At 49.4% G+C, this 17,231-nt stretch overlaps 2 non-coding genes and 1 pseudogene across 2 annotated transcripts; all 3 read right to left on the reverse strand.

Annotated features, from left to right (window-relative positions):
- Positions 1–413: 413 nt before the first annotated feature.
- LOC145982280 (large subunit ribosomal RNA) lies at positions 414–10,877 on the reverse strand (annotated as a pseudogene).
- A 648-nt stretch (positions 10,878–11,525) lies between these two features.
- On the reverse strand, positions 11,526–11,677 carry LOC145982278 (5.8S ribosomal RNA). The gene has a single exon (XR_014441037.1). It is a non-coding gene; the product is annotated as a 5.8S ribosomal RNA (ribosomal RNA).
- Positions 11,678–11,954: 277 nt separating this feature from the next.
- Positions 11,955–13,785, reverse strand: LOC145982279 (small subunit ribosomal RNA). Its single transcript, XR_014441038.1, has one exon. It is a non-coding gene; the product is annotated as a small subunit ribosomal RNA (ribosomal RNA).
- Between the last annotated feature and the right edge of the window lie 3,446 nt (positions 13,786–17,231).

The raw sequence follows: 17,231 nt of genomic DNA on the forward strand, positions 1-17,231 counted from the left end.
TGGGAGCGTTAACTTACCATTAAGTGATAACATATATACACACCTCTCGTCTAAAAGAAAAAAATCTTTCTGCCTGCACAGTGTTCAACTGCTGCTTTCGTTCTCTACAGTTAGTTTCTAACTGCAAAAGAAAGAACATTTTTCATTCACAACTTGGCTTGGAGTCAAGTTGTTGCCTCCCATGCTAAACCGGGAGGTCCTTCTTCTTCTTGTTTGGTCGGCTGGGTCGAAACCCCAAAGTCCAGCGATCCGCCACATGCTGGAAGCCCCGGCTGCCAGCATCCGGTGAAGGTGCCGGCTGCCGGTTTGGGAGTCCTCCCCCGGTCGAAACTGGGGTCTGGACTCCCGGCGAAGGTCCCGTAGGGACCTCCTTAAAAAGAGAATAGATTTTCAGGTGCCGTGCAGCCGACAGCACGAACCTGCAAGCGAGGGCTGCCTTTCAACGGGTCGCCACCGTACGGAGGCTTCACCGCTCACGACGCCCCGCCAGATACTCAAGTCGTCTACGAGTGGTTCCATGGTCCCAACTTCCGAGTGCTTGATTACCCCTTGAATCCCCATCTAGAATCCCAAAGACCTCGGTCAGTGGGGCAAGTGGGCGGAGTCTCGATGGCACTACTTGCGGGGAGCCTCACCCCCCGGTTTGGGGGGGTGGTTGGTGGCTCCCCGCCTTACCGGTCCCCCGTGAGGGGGTCCAGCGTTGGTGGTTCTGCCTTTCAGAGTGCAGGGACCCACGGTCACGCAGCTCCGGGCACGGCTTCGGCCTTAGAGGCGTTCAGGCTTCAGCCGTCGGACGTAGCTTCGCACCAAGGTTCGATCGAACCGGCGCGGTACCATTGGTCCGAACCTGGGGTTCCTCTCGTACTAACCAGGATTACCTTGGCCGCGTTCTAAACGCCAGGAGGATAAAACTAACCTGTCTCGCGACGGTCTAAACCCAGCTCACGTTCCTTGTTGGTTGGTGAACAATCATACGCTCGGGGAGCGCTGCGTCCCCACGGTAAGAAGAGCCGACATCGAAGGATCAAAAAGCCGCGTCGCTATGAACGCTTGGCGGCCACGAGCCAGTTATCCCTGTGGTAACTTTTCTGTCACCTCCCGCCGAAGATCCTTCGGACGGGGAGGATCGATAGGCCCCGGTTTCCCGGGTCCCACCCGTACTGAGGGTGCGGATCAGGGCGGCTTTTGCCCTTTCGCTCTACCCGAGGTTTCTGGCCTCGGTGAGCCGCCCTTAGGACACCTGCGTTATCCTTTGACAGATGTTCCGCCCCAGACGAACTCCCCGCCTGCCGTTGTCCCCGGATCGGGTCGGCCCCTTGGCCGGTCCGCACACGAGGCACGGCCGGCCGGTGGGGCCTTGGTTCGTGAACGGCGTGCGACGAGGCCGGAGCCCCGACGCCCGCGTCCCGCCCAACCGGGTGAGTCGGGAAACCGTGAGAGTAGTGGTATTTCACCGGCGGGCACCCGAAGGAGCCCTCCCACTTATGCTACACCTCGTCACGTCTCCCGACAGCGGCAGACTAGAGTCAAGCTCAACAGGGTCTTCTTTCCCCGCTGACATTCTCCAAGCCCGTTCCCTTGGCTGTGGTTTCGCTAGACAGTAGGTAGGGACAGGTTTAAGGGGGCACAGGGGACGAGGTCCTCCAGCCACCTCTCACCTCGCACTCAACTACACCCTCTCTCCCAGCATAGTTACCGTTGCCTGCATTTCTTGTTTGCAAAATTTAGCCGGGAGCAGTTGTGCCCCCTAAAAGGAAAGGGTATAGTTGGGATAGAGGAGAGGTACTTCTACCTTGGTACCTGATAATTTAACCCAAGGTGTATTTCTGAAGAAATTAAATGAAAACTTAAAAGATTGAGTTAAATATATGATATATATATAAGATATAATTTGAATATATAAAAGATAAATAAGAAAATAAAATAAAAAGAGAATAATCTAGAGACAATATAATAGCATAGAGTCAGTTTAAGTTGCAGTCCTTGGACCAATGAATAGAAAAGCAGAATGTTATTAAGAAATAGCAATGAATTAGAAATTGCACGAGGTGAGAAACAGAAAGCCAAAGATAGTCCTTAGACTATTGTTCCTGGAAATCACAGGAATCTATAGGGAATAGGACATCCGATGGATGGATGTTCCTTGGCATCTTCTTCTTGTCCAAGAATGGAGAAAGGAGCTGGTAGAAACTGGCATCTTCTTCTTGGAGAGGTTTCTTCTTTTGGATAGTCCTTTTATCCTGGAACACTTCCACTGTCACATCATTTGACACTATCATCTTCTTCTTAGACCCACCCAAAAAGGGGTTTCTTCTTTTAGATAGTCATTTTACCCTGGAACACTTCCACCGTCACATCTTTTGACACTAACATCTTATTCTTAGGCCCGCCCGAAGAGGGGTTTCTTCTTTTAGATGGTCCTTTTACCCTGGAGCACTTCCGCCGTCACATCATGAGACACTAACATCTTTTCTTAGACTCGCCCACAGAGAGGTTTCTTCCATTGAATAGTCCTTATACCCTGGAACATCACCATCGTCATACAATGTAACATACCTCAACCGCAGTTTCCCTTAGTGGATGAAAGGTAGGAATAACCACGTTCACTGCTTACTTTCAGTTAATTACACCATAATTGAACACTATCTATCGTTTCCTCACATAGGGGTAAAAGGAGTTGTATTCCCACCCAGAAAGGAGTTTCTTTGTAAGATAGTTCTTTCCCTAAACACACTTCCTTTATCACGTGGGATGCACCTCGTCGTGAACTTCCTTAAGTGAAAGGAAGACAGACCATAACAGAACAGCACCTCATCATCTTCTCACTTCCGATTAAATGCACTTTAGATGTAATCACAATCCTTTTGTTTCCACACATAAAGATTTAAAGAATTCAGAAGACCAATCAACTTCCTCTTTTGGATGTGATGTAGAATTTTCTTCTATTTATAGCTGTTGGGCCCTCTTCATAGTATTTTTCTTCTTTTGGCGGTACTATCGCAGGACAGATATTTCTTTTCCTTCTTACACTAGACCGAGTATTGTAAGACCTTGGATTGGTTATAAGAGTCTGGATTTTAGGCTGTAGATTTTTACCTGGAGTAAAATTCATTTCTTCAATGTTGGAGATTTCTTCCGTCAGTTTGTTCAGAGTAAAGAATTTAGTCCTCTCTCCCAGCACTAAATTCGGGATAAAATTTCCTAGGTATCTCCTTAGATCCGAGATATATTTGGAGTTGTATTCTTGGCAAACCAAGATTTTGTGTTCAGGTGTGTCTAAGGTCTTACATACCTTACAGTTTTCATCCGATCTAAGTTTAAATCGTTTCAGGTAAGATCCATAAGGACCATGACCTGTGATAAAATGTACCATACCTTTAGAGGGTGTAAAATGTTTCCAAAGATTTCGAGTTTTCACACTGGGAATATATATCTTAGAACGAATTGATGCCTCTTCGTTCCACTCATTTTCCCATTTATTATAGAAGTAAAGTCTTGCCTCTTCTTTGCTGCTTACATTAATATTATGATTTCTAAGATCATTGTAACGCTTGTTCTTCAGCCAGTAGATTACTGCTGCCAGCTGCAAGTCCATGTCCAACGGAAGAACACCTGCTATAGCGATGAGGGAACGTACTGGAGATGTTTTAAAAGCCCCCAAAATCCTTAAGAGCACGTTACGTTGAGCTGATCTAAGCTTCGATATAATCCTGTCGTCGAAAGCTAAGTGGGCCCACACACTTACTGCATATCTTACAGTTGATAAGAAAATTGCATTATAATATAACATGGCTGTTTTGAATGGTAATTTAAAGGATTTATTTCCAATACTTAGAACCCCGTGAGTTGTAGCCTTTGCCTTACTGGTGATGTAGTCCACGTGTGATCTGAATTTTAATTGAGAGTCTATATACACACCTAAGTACTTCAAGGACTTCTCCTCACCAATTGTTTTGTTATTGAGTTGTACACATGGAGATCTCAGCAGGCGACCCTTGAGTTGTGCGAAGACGGTTTTATTAGTTGCAATCGAGAGTTTAGAGATTCGACACCATGTGGCAATTTGATTTAATATCTCATTTGCCTTTAGTTCCAAATCTCTTCTATTATTTGCACCTGTGAGAATCATAATATCGTCAGCATATGCCACGACATCAATGGTGGCAGGGTTTCCAGCTATATCCAACAGAAGCGGGTCTATTGTTATATTCCACAATTGCGGTCCAAGGACGGAGCCTTGTGGGCAACCTTTATTTACTTTCCTGTGAATGACTTGGCCGGTATTTCTGTATGTTACTTTTCTGTTGTTTAAGTAATCACTTAATACATAATATAGAGCATGAGGAAGGTTCATTTCTCTAAGTATGTTCAAGACATAAGGCCACCATACATTATCAAACGCTCCTTGAATGTCAATGGCAATACCCAATACGTATTTCATATGAGAGTCATGGACCGATTTCTTTACCTTGTTAATTGCATCCTCGGTAGCCCTTCCTTTCCTGAAACCGTATTGGTTAATATATTGATTCCTTAGGATTGATTTCTCCTCAATCCTTTTTACTAAGAGTTTCTCGAAAATCTTTCCGAAACCATCCAGCAAACAGATCGGTCTATAAGACTTAGCTGAAGTTGGGTCTCTGTTTTTGTCTTTAAGTATAAGTATTAGATCAGCAGATTTCCAACAGGCGGGAAATATTCCTTGAACCAGACAGAGATTATAGATTTGTTGGAGATGGTGGGTTAGGTGATTTTTTCCCACTTTAATCAATTCATTAGAAATTCCATCCGGTCCCGGAGTTTTCTTTGTTTTAAGTTGATCTATAACTATGGCAATTTCCTCAAACGAGAAGGGTATAATTAGATCTTCCGTAACATAAGGAGTTTCCAAAGCATTCCTTATATAGGTTTGTTGCACGTTGTCCTCCTCAGGGATATCTAAAGGCAGTAATTGTTCTAGAAGATAGAAGGCCGAATCTGCCTGATTCGTTGTAAAGTCATTATCAGATTTTTTGATTGAGGTTAGAGCTGTAGATGCCTTAATTTTTCCGGCCTTTATCTTATAAGGTAAACTCCAAGGATTACGAGCTAACTCCCGACGGGCAAAGTCTGCCCATGATTTCTGCTTATATTGCTGAAGTAGATTTGAATATCGCCACTTTGAGTCTCTGTATTTTTCCAGGTAGAACTGCTTGTCTGCATGAGTAATCGACTTCTGATAGAACTTACGAAGTTTGCGTGTTTTATTTCTTCTTTTAATCAAATAGTCTGGCCACTTAGTAATCCTGTTATTAGTTCCTTGGTTGGATTGCCTTAAACCTTCAGACTTTGCCTGATTAGCTATAGAATACAATTGCTCAATTTTCTTCCCTATATCCTGATCTACATCCTCTTCATTTCTTTGGATGACATTATTGAAAAGAGTTTTCTTATTGATAACTCTCCAATTTAATCTTTGTTGTAAAGTATCCTGTACATTATGACCTTGATTTTGTATTCTTATCCTTATAATGTTGTGGTCACTAGATGTTTCGTTGTCTGTAATCGACCAGTTTATATTCTGAGATCTTCCCATGCCTCTAATTAAACTCAAGTCGATATTAGATGAAGCTCCTTGCTTATTCCTAAAGGTTGGAGTATCAGATTTCGTGTTTAAAACTTTAAGGTCTTTTAGTGCAATTAGATCCTCCAGCAGAAGACCCCTTTCATCCGTTATTTTACTGAACCATAGTTTCGATTTCGCATTGCTATCCATACAGATAGCAATGGGAGATGCAGGGTAAGCATCTATAATAGTTTCCAGTAAATCCAGGTAAGGCTCGATTGGATCCCTGAACTGACAGTAGAGATTAACCAAGGTCCATATTAAAGAACCAGAATCCACTTCTGCCACTTGGCAGTGAGTTGTCGACAGATGTTTATTCCAGTATATCTTAAAGTTTTTATTTAGTACAACAATTGCCGAAGAAGGTTCTTGTTCATCACAAATTATAGTTGATGTTCTTGGGAACCCAATGATTCGACCCTTAAGGTGGTAGGGTTCTTGGAGTACTGCAATGTCTATCTTATTTTCTTTGCAATATTGTATACTTTCATCCGTGGCCAGTTTGGACCTTCCCAAATTTAACTGTAGTATTTCAAAAAAGGAATTTTGGTCTCTTTTATTTAAATTTGTAGAATTATCCATAATTTGTTTTGATAATCGCTCTGTCCCAGAAGTCTCTGTAGGTGGGACAGGCATCTGGTGTACAAGACCTTTTTCTGTAAAAACATGGGATGCAACGCTTGAAACGGTCGTGTTCCTTGCAGTTCTCCAGTTTATGATGTTCCCCACATCTACTACACACTGAGTCTCTGTTACAGTATTTACTAATATGGCCATAGTCATAACAATTGTAGCACCGAGGGATAGAAAGGAAATCCCTCGTGTTACGTACGGTGAAAGGAAGAAAAATCTTTCCCTTACTATTGAAAAATTTCCTGACAATCGGTGATGTCTCCAATACCACATGACTTGTTCGTCCATCTTTTCTCCCTGTTCTAAATCTGAACTTAGCATTGTTCAGAAATTCTTCTTTTGACAACAAATCTGCAAAGTTGAGCACATGCAGGCTTGTTAATAATTCATCTTCCTGGATTGTATTTGAAACATCGTAGATGATAATTAATGGGTTTTTCTTTTTTAATGGTTCCACTACTAACCCCTTAGTAATCAGGAGGTCATTGTTTTGTAGCCTCACAGATTCATCTTCAGTTGCCACATCGACTATCAGGGTGTTTTTAGATGATCTTATATTACCAATCCGAATTATATCTCTCACAGGATCTACAGTTTTGATTATTATTTCTTGTACTTCCTTTGAAGTTTTACCTTCAGATTTTATGAAAAGAGTTGGGTTCTGAATCCTCTTATATGTCCCAGGTGGGTCCCCCTGGGTACCTGATCTTAAAACCTCAGTATAGGATGGCTTAAAGTTTGTTGCTTCTTTACCCTGACCCACGAGGGCTTCTCTAGTGCGTTTAATTTCTTCCTGTAGAAACTTCTTATCTTCCCTTAATTCATTGTTTATCACTTGCAAGGTTTCATTATTGGTCCTTAAATCCTCGTGAATTGCATTAATCTTTGAAAGTATAGTAGTTAGCAATGTTTTGGTATGAACTGTTACCTTTTCTCGTGCAACACATGCAAAGAGTTCATTTATCATAAATCTGAAATCATCTAGCTGGTAAACCGTTTCATGTGGTTCTGGTTCTCCATCCAGTTCAGATTTGTTTTCTAGATCTCTTAAAGTTTGATCAAGGATTGATTTTTCAAGGATCGATCTTTCATGACTCTTCCCAGCTTCCCCTTGATTCCTTTTCTTAGGATTAGGAGTAGATTCTTCGCTTGTCCTCCTTTTAAGATTCTCTTGACTAGACATTTTCTTTAAAAGTACAAGACACAATACACTCTACTTTTCTTAGGACGCACAGTTAAAAGTTCTAATATCGATTGAAGGCTCATCATAGCAATAACACTTTAAAAACACCTCGGGAGAAACAGAAACTCGAGGACTCACACATTAAAACTCCCGAGGGCGGCTACCCACCCCCTGGGGCGCCAAACCCAGATCCGCCCGACCTCTTCTGCTCACTATGGCTTTCCAAAGCAAAGTGGATCCCCTGAATAGCAATGAGGATGCTGTACGTTCAAATTTGGAGTTCACTATTCAGAGGGGGCCGGTCGCGGGGGTCGGGACCTTGCTGTCAGTAGGTAGGGACAGAGGGAATCTCGTTAATCCATTCATGCGCGTCACTAATTGGATGACGAGGCATTTGGCTATTCCACAGGGCCTAGTAGCCTCGTCTTTCCCAAACAATATGTTTGGTATGTCATTTATAGGATATCTATACAGATAAAATATGAGGTCCATTGTGCACGGGACTCTTCAGGATAGCATCCCTACGGATGTTTCACCTTTGTTCCCTTTTGTGCCACGAAACAATCCCTCTAAAAAAGAACAGGGAAAAATTCTGATCCATAATAAATATTGTTCAACCAATCAACAAGGTGAGCTTCTGACAGGTTAGTTAAATTAAAAATTAAAAATTATTATTATATCCATAAAATATAGTAGAAGTTATTTTAGTGCCAGTAACTACCTTAAGAGAGTCATAGTTACTCCCGCCGTTTACCCGCGCTTCCCTGAATTTCTTCAGCGCGACATTCAGAGCACTGGGCAGAAATCACATCCCGTCAACACCCTCTCGGGCTGTCGGGATGCTTTGTTTTAATTAAACAGTCGGATTCCCCTGGTCCGTGCCGGTTCTGAGTCGACCGTTCGTCGGCGGCCGACTCGAGGGGAGGCACGTTCCCCCCGGCGCCCCCGAGGGGGGCAAGGGGTTCGGTGCGTTCCCCTCAGAGAGCCCAGGGACGCTCGCGGAAGTCCGACGCGCGGTCCACGCTCGGGACGAGCAGGAGCCCGCCCCTCGCGAAGACCCACGCCGGACCGAACCCGCGGTGGCCCCCCGGGCCCCGACCGGCCCCGGTCCCCAGAGCCAATCCTTGTTCCGAAGGTACGGATCCAGATTGCCGACTTCCCTTACCCACATTAGTCTATCGTCAAGAGGCTCTTTACCTCGGAGGCCAGATGCGGATTCGGGTACGGCCAGGCCTCGGGACTCTGCTGCGCTGTTCCCACCAAGATTTTCAAGGTCCGACGGGCACCCGGGGAAACCGCACCCAACTACGGTTCTCTTAGCTTTCCCCAGTGTCCCCTTCTCCTTCTGGGAAGATTCCGGGGAGCGTAGGGGATCGCTCTGACAGAACAGACAACTCTGCCCCCGGGACCCGACGGATTCTCCTGGTGCCACCAGTTACCTGGACTTACGGACTTCGAGGGAACCCGCGACGCACTCCCGGTCCCGAGACGCGGCGGAGGGCTGGATACCCCACTTCCCTTTCGACCGCGGCCGAGACGCCGGCGCATCGCGCTAACCACTACACCCGAAGGTGCGGTGGACAGTCGCGAAACTGACCCGACGCATCGGTGGGAGTTCTCCGCGGTCTAAGGACCGGCTCACCCGCCTGCAACTGCTGTTGAGGCGGAACCCTTCTCCACGTCTGACCTCAGCGAGGTCTCATCAGATTATTTGCTACTACCACCAAGATCTGCAACGACGGCGGCTCCAGGCAGGCTCGCGCCCAGACCCTTCCACGCTCACCGCCGCGCCCTCCTACTCACCGCCGCGTCATTCTTACATTGTTGCCAATGTTAATACATTGCGGCGGCGGCCGGGTATAGGCACGACGCTCGATTGCCATCCATTTTCAGGGCCGGTTGCTTCGGCAGGTGAGTCGTTACACACTCCTTAGCGGATGCCGACTTCCATGGCCACCGCCCTGCTGTCTTGAGCAACCGACGCCTTTCATGGTTTGAGCAGCGTCGATTCAGGCGCCTTAACCCGGCGTTTGGTTCATCCCACAGCGCCAGTCCTGCTTACCAGGAGCGGCCCACTGAGCACTCGGGTCCTGAAAAGAAGGCCCCGCTTCGCCCTAGGGGCAAGCGGGACCTCCATCCCGTTCAGAGTTTGAGAGTGGGTCGAGGCCGTTTCGGCCCCGAGGCCCCGGGTCATTCGCTTTACCGGGATGGACCCCCCTTGCGAGCGCCAGCTGTCCTGAGGGACACTTCGGAGGAAACCAGCTACTAGACGGTTCGATTGGCCTTTCGCCACTATGCTTAGCTCAGACGGTCGATTTGCACGTCAGAGGCGGTTCGGACTTCCACCAGGGTTTCCCCTGGATTCGTCCTGGCCGAGCATAGTTCACCATCTTTCGGGTCCCAGCGAGTGGGCTCTTAGGTACGATCCCCGCACCCGGAGGTGGGGGATCGCCCCGGGACTGCGCGAGGGCCCTTCGTTGAGCGACTCCGGGTCACCTCGATCGTCCCAGTCGCTTTGACTGCGCCTTCGGGTTTAGTGATTCCCTTAGACTCGCCCACGCGCTAGACTCCTTGGTCCGTGTTTCAAGACGGGTCGGATGGGCCACTCGTTGAACACCGCACGGGCCCGGAGCTCACAGTACGCCCCCCGCGAAACCCCCGGACGAGCGGGGGACGGGGGGACACTGCCAGGCACGCCGCATTGCTGCGACCTCTACGCCTTCCGCCTAAAAACGGCGGCGGATCCCCAGGCCTGCCCGTGAGCCGTCGGGTTCCGTCCGGGTCACCGGGGGTTCTCCGGACGAGCCGGAGAGCTCCACCCCAGGCCCTTCGGACGGATCCCAACGAGCCGCGGTGCCCTACCGGGCGCGGAATGAAGGGGGACCGTCCCGGACGCACCCTCGCAGACGGGAAGTCCCTAAGGAAGGGGACGACCCCGCTCGGGGGCCGGAGACTTGGTCCTTAACCCTTGAATCACCTTCCCCCATCGAACTCTCGAGCTCCATCCGTTTGACCCCCAGGCGGTTTCACGTACTCTTGAACTCTCTCTTCAAAGTTCTTTTCAACTTTCCCTCGCGGTACTTGTTCGCTATCGGTCTCGTGGTCATATTTAGCCTTAGGAGGAATCTACCTCCCACTTAGGGATGCATTCCAGAGCATCCCGAATCCTTGGGAAGGCGCCCAGCCCGACTCGGCAAGGCGGAGGTTCGCACGGGCCTAGCACCCTCTGTGGGATGTTGGTCCTTTCAAGTTACACTTAGAACCTCCCGCCGAGCGGGATTTACGGACGCTCCCTTCCACCAAATCGCCCGCCGGCTCGGATGACCGTGCCGGAGGCTTGGGTGGCGGGCTTCTCCCTTTTCGCTCGCGGCTACCGAGGGAATCATTGTTATTTTCTTTTCCTCCGCATATTGATATGCTTAAATCGTGCGGGTGGTCAACCCTGAGTCGAGGTCGGGTGATAACTTTAAATTGCGGTTTCCTAGGAGGTCCGAGGGATCTTCCTCGTCGCCCAACGCGGGTCCTCCCGTCTGGACGGTAGGGCGGCTCTCGAGCTTCGGCGGAAACCTCGAAAGTTAACCGAGCTCTCCTTCCGCGCGAACCGAAAGGACGGGCTCTTCCACTGTTGGAAACTTTCCCTGCGTTCAACGCGAGGCACCCGCCCGGACGAAACTGAGTCGTCCGGCCGGCTCTCCCACACCACGTCTTTCCAAACTTTAGAAATTTAACCTTCCGAGCATCCGAGTGGTCCAGCCACAATGTCCGAAGAAGCCTACATCCCGATCACCGGCGAGCAACTCGTTGCTCGCCCCGGACATGCTCGGAAAGCTGCTTCCGGGATACGGATACGGACTGCTCCGGGATCACCCCGCTCCTTCGAGGCCCCTTCCACGCACGCGCGGATCCGTAGACCGGTCTTTCCAATTCTTGTACTAGAATGGAGTCCTCCGAGAAGACGACCTCAAGGCCGACTCCTAATGATCCTGTTTCGGATTCGACCTTGCGACCGCTCTTACCTCGCTGAGAGAGGCGGCCGCGAGACTTTCGTGGCGTGCTGTTACACGCGCTGTGCTCGCAAGAGCACGTGTGTCATTTAGAAACTTCCGACACTCAACCAGGACCGACCCAGGTAAAGACCCGGGCCGCAATGTGCATTCGAAACCGTCGATGCTCTCTGTTTTGCAGATCGCAAATTGACTCGCAGCTAGCTGCGTTCTTCATCGACCCACGAGCCAAGTGATCCCCCGCCTGGGGTTGTTTGTGGTTTGCTGAAGTGCGACAGGTCGCACTTCGGCGGAATGATGTGTCTGTTCATCGGGAAGCGCCCTCGCGAGCCTCCCCGGATGATACCTACCCCCCCGTCTCCAAGGCCTCGAGACGGGGTTCGGGTGCATGTTTTAGCGGGGCGATACCTTTAAAGGTCGAGTCTCACCTACCCCTGTTAAGTACCATCCGCCGGCTCCGGGAGTTTTAGTCCCCCTTCGACGCACTCGCGGATGGAAGACAAGGTGAAGAAGCGGATATACCGTACGGTAATGATCCTTGGGCAGGTTCTCCTACCCAAACCTTGTTACGACTTTTGCTTCCTCTAAGTGACCAGGTTCGGCCGTCTTCCCGACGGTTCCTGCGGAAGGTGGAACCCCCGCAGGGCGCCGGTCCAAAGGCCTCACCGTATCACTCGATCGGATGCATCGACGGGCGGTGTGCACAAAGGGCAGGGACTCGATCAACGCGAGCTGATGACTCGCGCTTACTGGGCATTCCTCGTTCGCGGGGAATAATTGCAATCCCCGGTCCCTATCACGAAGGAGGTTCAGCGGTTACCCGTACCTCTCGGCAGGGGAAGACGCGTTGTCTCCTTCAGTGTGACGCGCGTGCGGCCCAGGGCATCGAAGGGCATCACTGACCTGATTTAGCTCCCACTCTTGCTGCTTGCGACAACCGGTCCCTCTAAGAAGAGGTTTGATGCGCCGGGGGAACACATACCCCGACGCCTAGTTAATAGGCAGGAGTCTCGTTCGTTATCGCAATCAAGCAGACAAATCGCTCCACCAACTAAAATCGGCCATGCACCACCATCCACCGAATCACGAGAGAGCTCTCAATCTGTCAATCCTTGCGGTGTCCGGGCCTGGTAAGTTTGCCGTGTTGAGTCAAGTTGAGCCGCACGTCCCACGCCTTGTGGTGCCCTTCCGTCAATTCCTTTAAGTTTCAGCTTTGCAACCATACTCCCCCCGGAACCCGAAATCTCAGGTTTCCCGGGGGCTGCGCGCACGGTGTTCTTGAACCTTGCGCATCGCTGGATGGCATCGTTTATGGTTAGAACTAGGGCGGTATCTAATCGCCTTCGAACCTCTAACTTTCGTTCTTGATTAATGAAGACATTCTTGGCAAATGCTTTCGCTGTAGGTAGTCTTGCGAGGATCCTAGAATTTCACCTCTCCCCTCGCAATACTCAAGCCCCCGTCAATCCCTTTTAATCATTACCTCTGGTTCGAAAACCAACAGAGAGAACCGAGGTCCTGTTCCATTATTCCATGCAAGGAGCATCCAGGCGAATAGCCTGCTTTGAGCACTTTAATTTGTTCAAAGTAAACGTCCCGGAATCCCCCGGTCCACTCGGTGAAGAGCAGACCGGGGAAACCGAGAAGACGTCCGGTACGGCCAGTTGAACGCCTGACGGCGAACCGACCGCCCGAGACCCAGATCCAACTACGAGCTTTTTAACCGCAGCAACTTTAGTATACGCTATCGGAGCTGGACTTACCGCGTCTGCTGGCACCAGACTTGCACTCCGATAGGTTCACCCAACTGTTTAGGGTGGATCCATTCCGATTACGGGGCCTCGGATGAGTCCCGCATCGTTATTTTTCGTCACTACCTCCCCGTGCCGGGAGTGGGTAATTTGCGTGCCTGCTGCCTTCCATAGATGTGGTAGCCGTTTCTCAGGCTCCCTCTCCGGAATCGAACCCTGATTCCCCGTTACCCGTAATCACCATGGTGGGCCAATAACCCACCATCCACAGTGTGATGAGGCAGACATTTGATAGATGCGTCGCCGGTGCTTGACCGTGCGATCTGCCTAGAGGTTACTTAGAGTCACCAAATGAGTCGGACCGCAGAAGCGGACCGTTTGGTCTTTTGAATGGTAACGGCACCCCGTCCGGTTGCCCGGCCGGAGACACCGTGAGCATGTATTAGCTCTGGAATTGCCACAGGTATCCAAGTAGGATGCGTACGATCTAAGGAACCATAACTGATGTAATGAGCCATTCGCGGTTTCACTTTGGTAAAGTCTGTACTGAGACATGCATGGCTTAGGCTTTGAGACGAGCATATGACTACTGGCAGGATCAACCAGGGTACGGTGCATACGGTGCGTATGCAGCACTCGCGCGAGGCAGAGTGCCATGTTTTAAGCGAGGAAAGCGGCTCGCCACTAACTTAGGCAACGCAACACTGACGCTTGAAGAACGACAGGTTACACCGCTTACCAGAAAACATAATTATACTACTCCCACTACTTCGGTTAGAGGTCTACGTAGTTCCACTTTCTATAAAGCTGGAAACTTCGAGACGTTCGTTTGCGCGCGGGAACGGCGAAACGACTTCTTCGATTGGCACCGTGCCCGCGTTTTGGTTCCTTGCCTGGGAGGCTGGGAGCTCCCAGCGAACAGCCGTGCCTGTACGGCAACAGGCAGCCACTCAAGACGGCGCTCCGGAGAACGCACGCTTCGACGGACACCCGTACTAAGTTCTCGGGAACCTTCGGGTTTAGGTTGTCTCGCCACGGAGGCTGGCACGTACGCTGCTTTCCTTCGGTGCAGGCTTCGACTTAGAGTCGTTCGGTCGAGCCGGAGTTCCCGAAGTAAGCAGAGCGGACGGGTCAACTTCAGAAACGATGCAACGCAAACCGGAGAAGGCATCGCCGTCACCGGGAGAGAAAAGAGAGAGCTAGCTTGCTTTCCCTTGGTGCAGGTTTCATCCTAGAGTCGTTCGGATGAACCGGAGTTCCCAAGGGAGGCAAGCGAACACCGGTCGGGTACCTTGTGTCACTTCCCGCTAACCGAAATGTGAAAAAGTAGCTCACTATCCCACCCACCCTCTACCTAGAGTCGTTTGGAAGAGAGGAGGTGGGCGAGTTACCGTCAAAACGTCGGCGTTCCTTGCTTTCCCACGGTGCAGGCTTCAACCTAGTTTCTTTTAGGATGAGCCGGAGTTCCCGAGGTAGGCAATCGCCGGCGATTGACGTCTCGTCACTTCTCGGCAGCGAGGGCTGACAAAATGAATTGCTTTAACTCGGTGCAGGCTTCATCCTACATTCGTTCGGATGAGCCGGAGTTCCAGAGGTGGGCAAGTGCTCCCGCAGGACCGGTTCTCTTAACTCGCTCGGCTTCCGACGGTTGACGTTTTACCTTGCTTTCCCTCAGAGTGCTCAGCCTAGAGACGTTCGGAAGAACAGAGGTAGGCAAGTTATCCGCTTGAGAGGCACCTTAATTTGACATGCCATGCTTAACCTCGGTGCAGGCTTCATCCTAGAGTCGTTCGGATGAGCCGGAGTTCCCGAGGTAAGCTAAGCTTCCCCACTAGGGTGGGTAAGTCAATTCAAGGTGTCTGATGCTCAACCTACATGCGTTCGGAAGAGCACAAACGGTTACGTCACGTGTCGGAGGCGAACCACCGTGTACGAGGGCTGACAAGTTAGTAGCAACAAACTTGGTTCAGGTTCAACCAATCTTCCAAGGAAGGCTACCTTCCCGCTTGCGCGGCTCTGTCACTTACTCGTACACGGTGCAGAAACAAAGATGGGTGCCGTGAATTTTCCGAAAACTATGAATACATCAATGCTTTTCGGAAAACAATTCGAACCCCAACTTCCCACGTGAGTGGGGTTGCCTTTGAACGCATAGCTAACGTTCGCTTCGGGTCTCATCCGAAAGAATGATCCCTACTCCATCCACGAAATTGCAACCGGCGGTTGACCGACAGTGAAGGCATTGATACCGATTGGTATACCTACCTCCCCGGTTGCTTGCGTGGCGGGTGAACAGTTGGGTTCGAATTAGACTAGATGCCTGAACCGAGGTCCATGCACCTCTGAGGTGGTTGCTTCACCTCAACGTGACTCGCAAGTGGGACAAGCTTGCTATATTGCCCTGTGCTCGCCACGTAATGCACAGGGCACGCTCAAGAGCATGCCTAGCAAGCACGAGAGCCACCATTCCCACCATACATCAATATGAATTGATTTACTCTTTTTTAACCATGCAAACTTGCACCTCTATCGTTACATCAAGCAACAGATGCAAGCTCAACTAAAGTCAAAGAGTAGTAGCTTGGGAAAACTTTCCCTTTGCGACTAGAGTCTTTTGCTCATTGAATGACGGTCTATGTACCGATATACGGTAAGAGACTGGGAAACACACAACTCCTTAACTTCGCCCAGACAGACAAATCTATCTGAAAGTACAAGCGTGGTTCCAGCCAAGCTCCTTCGCCCTCGGAGGTGGTAGTTCCATCTCATCGTGACTCGCAGCCTCTGCGAAGGTGCTGTATCGCCCTGTGCTCGCCACGTAATGCACAGGGCATCGCTCAAGAGCAAGCTTAGCAAGCACGAGAGCCACCATTCCCACCATATATCAATATGAATTGATTTACTCTTTTTTAACCATGCAAACTTGCACCTCTATCGTTACGTCAAGCAACAGATGCAAGCTCAACTAAAGTCAAAGAGTAGTAGCTTGGGAAAACTTTCCCTTTGCGACTAGAGTATTTTGCTCATTGAATGACGGTCTATGTACCGATATACGGTAAGAGACTGGGAAACACACAACTCCTTAACTTCGCCCAGACAGACAAATATATCTGAAAGTACAAGCGTGGTTCCAGCCAAGCTCCTTCGCCCTCGGAGGTGGTAGTTCCATCTCATCGTGACTCGCAGCCTCTGCGAAGGTGCTGTATCGCCCTGTGCTCGCCACGTAATGCACAGGGCATCGCTCAAGAGCAAGCTTAGCAAGCACGAGAGCCACCATTCCCACCATATATCAATATGAATTGATTTACTCTTTTTTAACCATGCAAACTTGCACCTCTATAGTTACATTAAGCAACAGATGCAAGCTCAACTAAAGTCAAAGAGTAATAGCTTGGGAAAAGCTTTCTCTTTGCTTCTATGCGACTTTAGTCGCAAGCTCAACGTTTGACGGTCTAAATACCGATATACGGTAACAGCCTGGGAAACATCTTTCTCACACACTTCTCCCAGACTCAATACACATGCGGTTCCTTCTGCAGGTATTGCCCTTTTGTGCAAGCACACTGGGAAGACTCAATCATTCTTCTCTTTTCCCAGACAGAGCAATCTATCACGAAATGCAAGCGTGGTTCAAGCCAAGCTCCTTCACCCTCGGAGGTGGTAGTTCCATCTCATCGTGATTCGCAAATTGTGCAAAGGTGCTGTATCGCCCTGTGCTCGCCACGTAATGCACAGGGCATCGCTCAAGAGCATGCATTGAAAGCACGAGAGCCACCATTCCCACCATATATCAATATGAATTGATTTACTCTTTTTTAACCATGCAAACTTGCACCTCTATAGTTACATTAAGCAACAGATGCAAGCTCAACTAAAGTCAAAGAGTAATAGCTTGGGAAAAGCTTTCTCTTTGCTTCTATGCGACTTTAGTCGCAAGCTCAACGTTTGACGGTCTAAATACCGATATACGGTAACAGCCTGGGAAACATCTTTCTCACACACTTCTCCCAGACTCAATACACATGCGGTTCCTTATGCAGGTATTGCCCTTTGGT

The sequence above is a fragment of the Lepisma saccharinum genome, unplaced genomic scaffold (genome assembly GCF_977018435.1).
Source record: "Lepisma saccharinum unplaced genomic scaffold, izLepSacc3.1 HAP1_SCAFFOLD_44, whole genome shotgun sequence".
NCBI lineage: Eukaryota > Metazoa > Arthropoda > Insecta > Zygentoma > Lepismatidae > Lepisma > Lepisma saccharinum.